Raw genomic sequence first — 13,471 nt, 5'->3', positions numbered from 1 at the left:
GAGCAATGGCCAGGCCGAACGCGCCAACGCAGAGGTCCTGAGGGGACTCAAGACCAGGACCTTCAAGAAGAAGCTCGAGGCCTGCGGCAGGTGATAACCCTCAAGTATAGGGGATCAATTGTAGCCTCTTTCGATAAGTAAGAGTGTCGAACCCAACGAGGAGCTAAAGGTAGAACAAATATTCCCTCAAGTTCTATCGACCACCGATACAACTCTACGCATGCTTGACGTTTGCTTTACCTAGAACAAGTATGAAACTAGAAGCACTTTGTAGGTGGTTTTGGATAGGCTTGCAAGAATATAAAGAGCGCGTAAATAAAAACTAGGGGCTGTTAAAGTAAAGAAACAATAAAGTAAATATAGCGAGTGTGGAAAAGTGGTGGTAGGAGTTGCGAAATTGTCCCTAAGCAATTGACTACTTTACTAGACCGATAGCAAGTTTTATGTGGGAGAGGCCACTGCTAGCATGTCATCCTTGACTTGGAATTCTATGCACTTATGATTGGAACTATTAGCAAGCATCCGCAACTACTAACGTTCATTAAGGTAAACCCAACCATAGCATTAAGATATATTGGTCCCCCTTCAATCCCGTATGCATCAATTTCTATGCTAGGCTGAAGCTTCTGTCACCCTTGCCCTCCAATACATAGTCCTATCAACATACAACTAACCCTATGGTGTGATCCACGCGCGCGCTCATATGATGGGCACCAAAGGACAGCAACATAACCGCAAGCAAATTAAATCAATCATAGCAATTCATCAAGCACCGATAGGACAACGAAAATCTACTCAGACATCATAGGATGGCAACACATCATTGGATAATAATATGAAGCATAAAGCACCATGTTCAAGTAGAGGGTACAGCGGGTTGCGGGAGAGTGGACCGCTGTAGATAGAGGGGGGAAGGTGATGGAGATGTTGGTGAAGATGGCGGAGGTGTTGGTGTAGATCGTGGTGATGATGATGGCCCCCGGCGGCGTTCCGGCGCCACCGGAAGCGAGGGGGAGAGAGCCCCCTCCTTCTTCTTCTTCCTTGACCTTCTCCCTAGATGGGAGAAGGGTTTCCCCTCTGGTCCATGGTCTCCATGGCGTGGGAGGGGCGAGAGCCCCTCCGAGATTGGATCTGTCTCTCTGTCTCTCTCTGTTTCTGCGTTCTCCCCTGCTGCCCTTTCACCGTTTCGTATATATATGGAGATCCGTAACTCCGATTGGACTGAAACGTTCGCCGTGATTTTTTTACCAAAAATTAGCTTTCTTCCGGCCGAAGAAGGGCATCAACTGCCTTACGGGTGGCCCACGAGGGTCAGGGGCGCGCCCAGGGGGGCAGGCGCGCCCCCTGCCTCGTGGCCACCTCGGGCACCGTTTCGCGTTGATCTTTCTCCCGGATTTTCCAAATATTCCAAAAATAAGCTCCATCCGTTTTTATCCCATTTGGATTCCGTTTGATATGGATATTCTGCGAAACCAAAAACATGCAACAAACATGAACTGGCACTGGGCACTGGATCAATATGTTAGTCCCAAAAACAGTATAAAAAGTTGCCAAAAAGTATATGAAAGTTGCATAATATTGGCATGGAACAATCAAAAATTATAGATACGACAGAGACGTATCAGCAGGGGCTCGCACGACGAATTCCAGTCTGTGCTGTGGTCCATCCGCACCACCGCCACCAAGCCGACGGGTGAGACCCCGTTCTTCCTCATCTACGGAACCGAAGCGGTCCTCCCTCACGAGGTCAAGCATCACTCCGCACGGGTCCTGGCGTTTGATGAAACGCAGCAGGACGCCACGTGGGGGATGGACCTCGTGCTGGGGGAGGAACGTCACCGCGAGGCTGCACTGAGGGCGGCAAGGTACCAGCAGGCGCTGCGGCGATACCACTGCTGCAACATCTGTTCCAGGACGCTCGAGGCGGGCGACCTCGTCCTGAGGCGGGTCCTCTCCAGGGAAGGGCTACACAAGCTCTCACCTATGTGGGAGGGCCCGTTCAAGGTCGTCCATGTCTCCAGGCCTGGTGCCGCGCGCCTGGAGACGCAGGACGGGGTGCCCATCCAGAACGCCTAGAACATCCAGCACCTCCGGAAGTTCTACCCATGAAGCAAGGCCCAGCGCCTGTGAAGAAAGGCCCAGTGCCTGTGAAGAAGGCCCGGTGCCTATGAAGATCGCCGCCCGTGACACTCTCACATAAGAATGAGTGGGGCTGTACACGCCCCGGAGTCTCAGGAGTGCCGCCCTCGGGCCTCGGGGGCTCCCTCCCACGCCTAGTGGCAGCACTTAGCTCCGCGCTGGGAAGACTTGAAGACTAGACTAGGTGCCAGACGCGGCTTTTCATTTGCTTTCCGTAGTTGGCTCGCCTTCTTTTAATCGAAGTTTGCTTCTGGTGTTCCTTGCTGATTTGGTTCCATCGCCTTTTGCCGCTATTTCCGACTCTAGTTTGCCTGTGTTCTGTCTCTCGCATACCTCGCGAGGGGGCTAGGCAGGTGCCCTCGCGAGCGTTTTTCCTTCTCTCCGCCTTCCGCCTGCTTTCTCGCGAGGCACCCTTGTTCGAGCCCACAAGCTGGCGCATCTCTCCTAATCCATGCCCCTCGGGTACCGCGTTATGAAGCGTTGGGTCAAGGCTTGGGTGAACGACAAGTCTCCTGGCGAGCTTCCTAATGAATTTTTTGCAGTTCCTAAGCGACCACTAAGTCAAGACGGGCACGAGGAAACAAGTGCCCCGTGAAGAGGAGGCCGCCCGAACGCGCCAAGCTAAGTTATCTCAGCACAAAATAACAACACAGCACGGAAACAACACGCATATCATAATGATTGAGGAATCATAGTTCGATACACACCCCTACGGGCCCATACTGGTTTCATTTTGGTGCAGGAAAGAAAAGAAGAACAAAACAAAAGCGGCACTCGCCCCTGCAGCGGTCCATGAGGGCAAGCCCTCGATGACGTCCCGAGCATTAGCCGGATCCCTCCTCACGCTTCACGGAGGTGCGGCGACGAGATGACCCGCCACCACCCTCGAAGCGAGCGCGGCGGCTGGTCGTAGCCGCCGCTGCTGGAGCTGTCGCCAAGAGAAGAGCCACCGTAGCTGGACGAGGCGCGGCCGGTGCCCAGGGCGGGCTCGCCCTCGTCCTCGTCGCGGTCGTCCCCGAGGCCGAGCACCTCCTCGCCGTTGTTCACCTCGGGGCAGCACCCGGCGCGGCGACCATCTTCCCCAAACACCCTCACGTAGAGGGTCGCATCACCGTCATACTTGAAGTGGAGGGTGCACCACCTGCCCAGGCCGCGCGCGCGGGCAAATGTCTGCTAGTCGCGGGCCAGAGCTATGTTGCCCACAACGGAGACCTTGACCACAACCCAAGAAGCCCTGCTGCAGCAACTATCCGCCTGCAGCCAGAGCCCACCAGGACCGGAGGCTAGCAGCTCGTCGGTGAAGAAGCGCGAAAGTTGAAGCCAGTTGCCGGCCGGATCCTCCGACCAGGCGACGAACTCCGGTAGCACCTCTGCCGAGTGGAAGCGCAGCCGGGGAGGCCGCGCAACCACGGCGCATCTCCCTTCGTCGACGGGGCTGCCGCGACCGGAGCGACCCCTGCGTAGCGGAGCCACCCCGGGAGCGGGGGGCCGCGGCGGGATTCGCTGTGTGCTTGCGGGGACGGCCGCGTCCCAGCTTGGGCGCCGGGGAGCCGGGCCCCTCGCGAGGGGCCTTTCCCTTCTCTGTGGTGGAGAACCTCTTCGACGTCGCCATTGGAGTCGGTGGTGGAGCAGAGGAGGAAGGAGCAAGCGAACTGGGAAGAGATGGGCGACGGGGGCTCTGCCCCCCTCCGCATTTATAGCAGGAGAAGGCCAACCAGCGCCCCCCATGATCACAGGTGATGATGGTTTTCCCTTGCATGCTGCAGGGACTTGTCAAGTCGGGCAGTTGCCGAGGCAGCGTGGAAAGCGGAGACGCCCACGTCCAATCAATCGCCACGCATCGACCAAGGCCGCAGGATTTTGGGGCCCACGGCGCTCCGTACTTGACCTTTGGCTTCGCCTCGAAGCCAAGCCCGAGCGCGCCTTGGGCTCGGGGGATACTGTCGGCGTTCTGGGAACGAGGGTCCCCAGACTTGCCTGCCTGCAGCCCACGGCGTGGCTGTGCTAGCAGGCCTGTACGGCCCATCTTCATCAACAAGGTGTTCAAGACCCTCGCGAGGGGCCAAGTCTCACGAGGCGGACGACACAAGACCTCCTCAGGAGCGGCCTCACCAGGTTGGCTCGAGAGGAGCGGAGAGATCAAGGTAGGGCAAACCTCGCGAGGTTCTTGTGACGTGAGCCATGACGATCAAGACCAGGCGGGCGCCAGCGCGCGTAGTGTCCTTGTTTCCCCTTTGGTGCTAAGGAAGCGAGCGCAGGCGCAGAGTACCGAGGCATCCGACAAAGGTTTCCATATCGGTGCAACGAGACCAAGACCAGCCGGACGGCAAGACTGAGGTCACCATGGAGCCCAAGGCGGCGTCACCACCAGAGCCTTTTGTAGGCGAAGACCGCTTTTGTCAGGATAAGGTGTACTAGCTGTCCCCTTTCAAATTGGCCGTTGTTGGCTCCCTTCCCGCTCAATATTTGGGGAGAGGACCATGGCCTATATAAGTAGAACTAGCCACCACAGTAGAGGCATCTGATCCAGTGGCATCTCGCCTGATCCTTAGCCACACACCAAGCACAAGAACACCTCAACTTCAGGAGGCTGTTCTTCCCCTTGTACTGTTCATCATCAGCCCAAGAGGCAATCCACCACCACCACACTGGAGTAGGGTATTACACCACAACGGTGACCTGAACCAGTATAAATCTTGTGTCTTTTGTGTTGTGAGTTCGTCGAGTTCGTCCGCGAGATCTTAGCTAGTTAGGGCGCGGATCGGTAGGAGGGAAAGAACTTCGCGCGCACCCCAGAGTTCGAACCTTAAGGGTTTTGCCGGAACCCGTGATCCGACACCTTTCCTCATACATTCTCTCTCTTTCCTCTCCCCTTCCCTCATTTTAATTGTTTATTCAGTTGGTGGAGGCCTCTAAGGTTAGAGGCGACCCAAGCCTAGAGGCAATCAGACTGAAGTCTGCGGTGTATGATGCAAACAAAAAAATCTTATTACTCCCTCCGTCTAGGTGAATAAGTCACCTTACAAAAATCAAATAGTCCCAAAACACATAGGCGTGGTGCATTAACTCTCACGTTGTTTCTTGATTTTTGACATAAATAAAGGAATCAACCAATAAGAGATGTGGGGTGTGTATGCTTTTAATGACTTGAGACTACCAAACATGGCATGCAATGGTCAGTTCATTGCATGCAATGGTATTAATTAACAAATAAACAATAAGTTCTCTCGTTTTCCTCTCCACCTTGGTTATGGTGCACAACCTAAGATGACTTATTCACCTAGACGGAGGGAGTACTCGTTTGGCTGCAATTGGAAATGGAATGGGAGTTTAGTAGGGGATTAGGCATGGAAGTTGACTTTTAATCCTAGTCCCATGTTTTGTGTGTGGTCGGAATTGGTAAAGGAAATTTGAGAGAAAGTAGCATCCCAAGTGAATTAACATCGAGAAGGCACGGGAGAGATACGTGGGAATTTACCTCGTATTGGCCTCAGAGTGGTCTCGTGAATAATGCATGCCTCATCACAAAATTATTTTCGCATTGCGTATAAAGTGTTCCTTGCCAGTAGACGGCGTAGCGCTTTCTTGGCCGTGAGTCTACCCGCATGCCTGCAACCGTCCCCGCAGCTGAAGGAAATATGCCCTAGAGGCAATAATAAAGTTATTATTTATTTCCTTATATCATGATAAATATTTATTATTCATGCTAGAATTGTATTAGCCGGAAACTTAGTACACGTGTGAATACATAGACAAACAGAGTGTCCCTAGTATGCCTCTACTTGACTAGCTAGTTAATCAAAAATGGTTAAGTTTCCTAGCCATAGACATGTGTTGTCATTTGATGAACGGGATCACATCATTAGAGAATGGTGTGATGGACAAGACCCATTCGTTAGCTTAGCATTATGATCGTTTCAGTTTCTTTGCTATTGCTTTCTTCATGACTTATACATGTTCCTATGACTATGAGATTATGCAGCTCCCGAATACCGGAGGAACACTTTGTGTGCTATCAAACGTCACGACATAACTGGGTGATTATAAAGATGCTCTACATGTGTCTCCGATGGTGTTTGTTGAGTTGGCATAGATCGAGATTAGGATTTGTCATTCCGTGTATCGGAGAGGTATCTCTGCGCCCTCTCGGTAATGCACATCACTATAAGCCTTGCAAGCAATGTGACTAATGATTTAGTTGCGGGATGATGCATTACGGAACGAGTAAAGAGACTTGCCGGTAACGAGATTGAACTAGGTATTGAGATACCAACGATCGAATCTCGGGCAAGTAACATACCGATGACAAAGGGAACAATGTATGTTGTTATGCGGTTTGACCGATAAAGATCTTCATAGAATATGTGGGAGCCAATATGAGCATCCAGGTTCCGCTATTGGTTATTGACCGGAGATGAGTCTCAGTCATGTCTACATAGTTCTCGAACCCGTAGGGTCTGCACGCTTAACGTTTGGTGACGATCGGTATTATGAGTTTATATGTTTTGATGTACCGAAGGTAGTACGGAGTCCCGGATGGGATCACGGACATGACTACGAGTCTCGAAATGGTCGAGACGTAAAGATCTATATATTGGAAGGCTATATTCGTACATCGGAAAGGTTCCGAGTGATTCGGGTATTTTTTGGAGTACCGGAGAGTTACGGGAATTCGTATTGGGCCTTAATGGGCCATACGGGAAAGGAGAGAAAGGCCTCAAGGGTGGCCGCGCCCCTTCTCCATGGACTGGTCTGAATTGGACTAAGGAAAGGGGGTGCCCCCTTCCTTCCTTCTCCTTCTCCCTTCCCTTTTTCCTATTCCATGTGGGAGGTGGAATCCTACTAGGACTAGGGAGTCCTAGTAGGACTCCACACTTTGGGCGCGCCCTATGAGGGCTGGCCTCCTCCTCCCTCCATCATTTATATACGTGGCCAGGGGGCACCCCATAGACACACAAGTTGATCATTGATCTCTTAGCCGTGTGCGGTGCCCCCCTCCAGCATAATCCACCTCGATCATATCGTCGTAGTGCTTAGGTGAAGCCCTGCGCCAGTAGGTTCATCATCACCGTCATCACGCCGTCGTGTTGACGAAGCTCTCCCTCGACACTCAGCTGGATCGAGAGTTCGTGGGACGTCACCGAGCTGAACGTGTGCAGATCGCGGAGGTGCCGTACTTTCGGTACTAGGATCGGTCGGATCGTGAAGACGTACGACTACATCAACCGCGTTGTCATAACGCTTCCGCTTACGGTCTACGAGGGTACGTGGACTACACTCTCCCCTCTCGTTGCTATGCATCACCATGATCTTGCGTGTGCGTAGGAAAATTTTGAAATTACTGCGTTCCCCAACAGTGGTATCAGAGCCAGGTCTATGCGTAGATGTTATATGCACGAGTAGAACACAAAGAGTTGTGGGCGATAATAGTCATACTGCTTACCAGCATGTCATACTTTGATTCGGCGGTATTGTTGGATGAAGCGGCTCAGGCCGACATTACGCGTACGATTATGCGAGACTGGTTCTACCGACGTGCTTCGCACACAGGTGGCTAGTGGGTGTCTGTTTCTCCAACTTTAGTTGAATCGAGTGTGACTACGCCTGGTCCTTGTTGAAGGTTAAAACATCACACTTGACGAAAAATCGTTGTGGTTTTTGATGCGTAGGTAAGAACAGTTCTTGCTAAGCCCGTAGCAGCCACGTAAAACTTGCAACAACAAAGTAGGGGACGTCTAACTTGTTTTTGCAGGGCTTGCTGTGATGTGATATGGTCAAGACGTGATGATATATAAATTGTTGTATGAGATGATCATGTTTTGTTAAAGTTATCGGCAACTGGCAAGAGCCTTATGGTTATCTCTTTATTGCATAAGATGCAAGCACCATATAATTGCTTTACTTTATCACTATGTGATAGCAATAGTTGCAAAAGCAATAGTTGGCGAGACAACCATGTAACGACACGTTGATAGAGATCAAGATGATGGAGATCATGGTGTCATGTCGGTGACGATGGAGATCATGACAGTACTTTGGAGATGGAGATCAAAGGCACAAGATGATGATGGCCATATCATGTCACATATTTTGATTGCATTTGATGTTTATCTTTTATACATCTTATTTTGCTTAGTTCGACGGTAGCTTTATAAGATGACCCCTTACTAAAATTTCAAGGTATAAGTGTTCTCCTTGAGTATGCACCGTTGCGACAGTTCTTCGTGCTGAGACACCACGTGATGATCGGGTGTGATAGGCTCTACGTTCACATACAATGGGTGCAAGCCAGTTTTGCACACGCAGAATACTCGGGTTAAACTTGACGAGCCTAGCATATGTAGATATGGCCTCGGAACACTGAGACCGAAAGGTCGAGCGTGAATCATATAGTAGATATGATCAACATAGTGATGTTCACCATTGAAAACTACTCCATCTCACGTGATGATCGGACATGGTTTAGTTGATATGGATCACGTGATCACTTAGAAAATTAGAGGGATGTCTATCTAAGTGGGAGTTCTTAAGTAATATGATTAATTGAACTTTAATTTATCATGAACTTAGTCCTGATAGTATTTGCATAACTATGTTGTAGATCAATAGCTCGTGATGCAGCTACCCGTTTATTTTTGATATGTTCCTAGAGAAAAACTATGTTGAAAGATGATAGTAGCAATGATGCGGACTAGGTCCGTGATATGAGGATTATCCTCATTGCTGCACAGAAGAATTATGTCCTTGATGCACCGCTAGGTGACGGACCTATTGCAGGAGCAAATGCAGACGCTATGAACATTTGGCAAGCTCGGTATGAAAACTACTTGATAGTTTAGTGCACCATGCTTTACGGCTTAGAACCGGGACTTCAAAAACGTTTTGAATGCCATGGAGCATATGAGATGTTCCAAGAGCCGAAATTGGTATTTTAGACTCATGCCCGAGTCGAGAGGTATCAGACCTCTGAGAAGTACTTTGCCTACAAGATGGAGGAGAATAGCTCAACCAGTGAGCATGTGCTCAGATTGTCTGAGTACTACAATTGCTTGAATCAAGTGGGAGTTAATTATCCAGATAAAATAGTGATTGACAGAGTTCTCTAGTCACTATCACCAAGTTATTGGAACTTCGTGATGAACTATAATATGCAAGGGATGACGAAAATGATTCCCAAGCTCTTCGTGATGCTAAAATCGGCGAAGGTAGAAATCAAGAAAAGCATTAAGTGTTGATGGTTAACAAGACCACTAGTTTCAAGAAAAGGGCAAAGGGATAGAAAGAGAACTTCAAGAAGAATGACAAACAAGTTGTCACTCCCGTGAAGAAGCCCAAAGCTAGACCCAATCCTGAAACTAAGTGCTTCTACTCCAAAGGAAATGGTCACTCGAAGTGGAACTGCCCTAGATACTTGGCGGATAAGAAGGATGGCAAAGTGAACAAAGGTATATTTGAAATACATGTTATTGATGTGTACTTTACTAGTGTTTATAGCAACCCCTCGGTATTTGATACTGGTTCAATTGCTAAGAGTAGTAACTCGAAATGGGAGTTGCAGAATAAACAGAGACTAGTTAAGGGCGAGGATGATGTGTGTTGGAAGTGATTCCAAGGTTAATAAGATCACCATCGCACACTCCCTTTACCTTCGGGATTAGTGTTGAACCTAAAATAAATGTTATTTGGTGTTTACGTTGAGCATGAATATGATTGGATCATGTTTATTGCAATACGATTATTCATTTAAGTCAAAGAATAATTGTTGTTCTATTTAAATGAATAAAACCTTCTATGGTCATACACTCATATAAATGGTTTATTGAATCTCGATTGTAGTGATACACATATTCATAATATTGAAGCCAAAAGATTCAAAGTTAATAATGATAGTGCAACTTATTTGTGGCACTACCGTTTAGGTCATATTGGTGTAAAGCGCATGAAGAAACTCCATACTGATGGGCTTTTGGAATCACTTGATGCTTGCGAACCATGCCTCATGGGCAAGATGACTAAGACTCCGTTCTCCTGAACAATGGAGCGAGCAACTGACTTATTGGAAATAATACATACTGATGTATGCGGTCCGATGAGTGTTGAGGCTCGCGGCGGGTATCGTTATTTTCTGACCTTCACAGATGATTTATCTACTTGATGAAACATAAGTCTGAAACATTTGAAAAGTTCAAAGAATTTCAGAGTGAAGTGGAAAATCATCATAACAAGAAAAAGTTTCTACGATCTGATCGCGGAGACGAATATTTGAGTTACGAGTTTGGTCTTCATTTGAAACAATGTGGAATAGTTTCGCAACTCACGCCACCTGGAACACCACAGCGTAATGGTGTGTCCGAACGTCATAACCGTACTTTATTATATATGGTGCGATATATGATGTCTCTTACCGATTTACCATTATCGTTTTGGGATTATGCATTAGAGATAGCTGCATTCACGATAAAAAGGGCACCATCTAAATCCATTGAGATGACACCGTATGAACTGTGGTTTAGCAAGAAACTTAAGATGTCGTTTCTTAAAGTTTGGGGTTGCGATGCTTATGTGAAAAGTTTTCATCCTGATAAGCTCAAACCCAAAATCGGAGAAATGCGTCTTCATAGGATACCCAAAAGTAACTGTTGGGTACACCTTCTATCACAGATCCGAAGGCAAGATATTCGTTGCTAAGAATGGATCCTTTCTAGAGAAGGAGTTTCTCTCGAAAGAAGTGAGTGGGAGGAAAGTAGAACTTGATAAGGTAATTGTACCTTCTCCCGAATTGGAAAGTAGTTCATCACAGAAATCAGTTTCAGTGATGCCTACACCGATTAGGGAGGAAGTTAATGATGATGATCATGAAACTTCAGACCAAGTCACTACGAACCTTGTAGGTCAACCAGAATACGTTCCGCACCAATGTGGTACGGTAATCCTGTTCTGGAAGTCATGTTACTAGACCATGACGAACCTACAAACTATGAGGAAGTGATGATGATCCCAGATTCCGCGAAATGGCTTGAGGCCATGAAATCTGAGATGGAATCCATGTATGAGAACAAAGTATGGACTTTGATTGACTTGCCCGATGATCGGTGAGCCATTGAGAATAAATGGATCTTCGAGAGGAAGACGGACGCTGATAGTAGTGTTACTATCTACAAAGCTCGACTTGTCGCAAAAGGTTTTCGACAAGTTCAAGGTGTTGACTACGATGAGATTTTCTCACTCGTAGCGATGCTTAAGTCTGTCTGAATCATGTTAGCAATTGCCACATTTTATGAAATCTGGCAAATGGATGTCAAAACTACATTCCTTAATGGATTTATTAAAGAAGAGTTGTATATGATGCAACCAGAAGGTTTTGTCAATCCTAAAGGTGCTAACAAAATGTGCAAGCTCCAGCGATCCATCTATGGACTGGTGCAAGCATCTCGGAGTTGGAATATACGCTTTGATAAGTTGATCAAAGCATATAGTTTTATACAGACTTGCGGTGAAGCCTGTATTTACAAGAAAGTGAGTGGGAGCTCTACAACCTTTCTGATAAGTATATGTGAATGACATATTTTTGATCGGAAATGATGTAGAATTTTCTGGAAAGCATAAAGGAGTGTTTGAAAGGAGTTTTCCAAAGAAATACCTCGGTGAAGCTGCTTGCATATTGGGCATCAAGATCTATAGAGATAGATCAAGACGCTTGATAAGATTTTTCAATGAGTACATACCTTGACAAGATTTTTGAAGTAGTTCAAAATGGAACAGTTAAAGAAGGAGTTCTTGCCTGTATTGCAAGGTGTAAAGTTGAGTAAGACTCAAAACATGACCACGACAGAAAATAGAAAGAGAATGAAAGTCATTCCCTATGCCACAGCCATAGGTTCTATAAAGTATGACATGCTATGTACCAGACCTATTGTATACCCTGCCCTGAGTTTGGCAAGGGAGTACAATAGTGATCTAGGAGTAGATCACTGGACAACGTTCAGAAATATCCTTAGAGGACTAAGGAAATATTTCTCGGTTATGGAGGTGATAAAGAGTTTGTCGTAAAGGGTTACGTCGATGCAAGTTTTGACACTGATCCAGATGACTCTAAGTCTCAATCTGGATACATATTGAAAGTGGGAGCAATTAGCTAGAGTAGCTCCGTGCAGAGCATTGTTGACATAAAAATTTGCAAAATACATACGGATCTGAATATGGCAGACCTGTTGACTAAACTTCTCTCACAAGCAAAACATGATCACACCTTAGCACTCTTTGGGTGTTAATCACATGGCGATGTGAACTAAGATTACTGACTCTAGTAAACCCTTTGAGTGTTGGTCACATGGCTATGTGAACTATGGGTGTTAATCACATGGTGATGTGAACTACTGGTGTTAAATCACATGGCGACGTGAACTAGATTATTGACTCTAGTGTAAGTGGGATACTGAAGGAAATATGCCCTAGAGGCAATAATAAAGTTATTATTTATTTCCTTATATCATGATAAATATTTATTATTCATGCTAGAATTGTATTAACAGGAAACTTAGTACATGTGTGAATACATAGACAAACAGAGTTTCTTAGAGAATGGTGTGATGGACAAGACCCATTCGTTAGCTTAGCATTATGATTGTTTCAGTTTCTTTGCTATTGCTTTCTTCATGACTTATACATGTTCCTATGACTATGAGATTATGCAACTCCCGAATACCGAAGGAACACTTTGTGTGCTATCAAACGTCACAACGTAACTGGGTGATTATAAAGATGCTCTACATGTGTCTCCGATGGTGTTTGTTGAGTTGGCATAGATCGAGATTATGATTTGTCACTCCGTGTATCGGAGAGGTATCTCTGGGCCCTCTCGGTAATGCACATCACTATAAGCCTTGCAAGCAATGTGACTAATGAGTTAGTTGCGGGATGATGCATTTCGGAACGAGTAAAGAGACTTGCCGGTAACGAGATTGAACTAGGTATTGAGATACCGATGATCGAATCTCGGGCAAGTAACATACCGATGACAAAGGGAACAACGTATGTTGTTATGCGGTTTGACCGATAAAGATCTTCGTAGAATATGTGGGAGCCAATATGAGCATCCAGGTTCCGCTATTGGTTATTGACCGGAGATGAGTCTCGGTCATGTCTACATAGTTCTCGAACCTGTAGGGTCCACACGCTTAACGTTTGGTGACGATCGGTATTATGAGTTTATGTGTTTTGATGTACCGAAGGTAGTTCGGAGTCCCAGATGGGATCATGGACATGACGAGGAGTCTCGAAATGGTCGAGACATAAAGATCGATATATTGGAAGGCTATATTCGGACATCGGA

The sequence above is a fragment of the Triticum aestivum genome, chromosome 1D (assembly GCF_018294505.1).
Source record: "Triticum aestivum cultivar Chinese Spring chromosome 1D, IWGSC CS RefSeq v2.1, whole genome shotgun sequence".
In the NCBI taxonomy this organism is placed as follows: domain Eukaryota; kingdom Viridiplantae; phylum Streptophyta; class Magnoliopsida; order Poales; family Poaceae; genus Triticum; species Triticum aestivum.
This window is presented reverse-complemented; position numbering follows the sequence as displayed.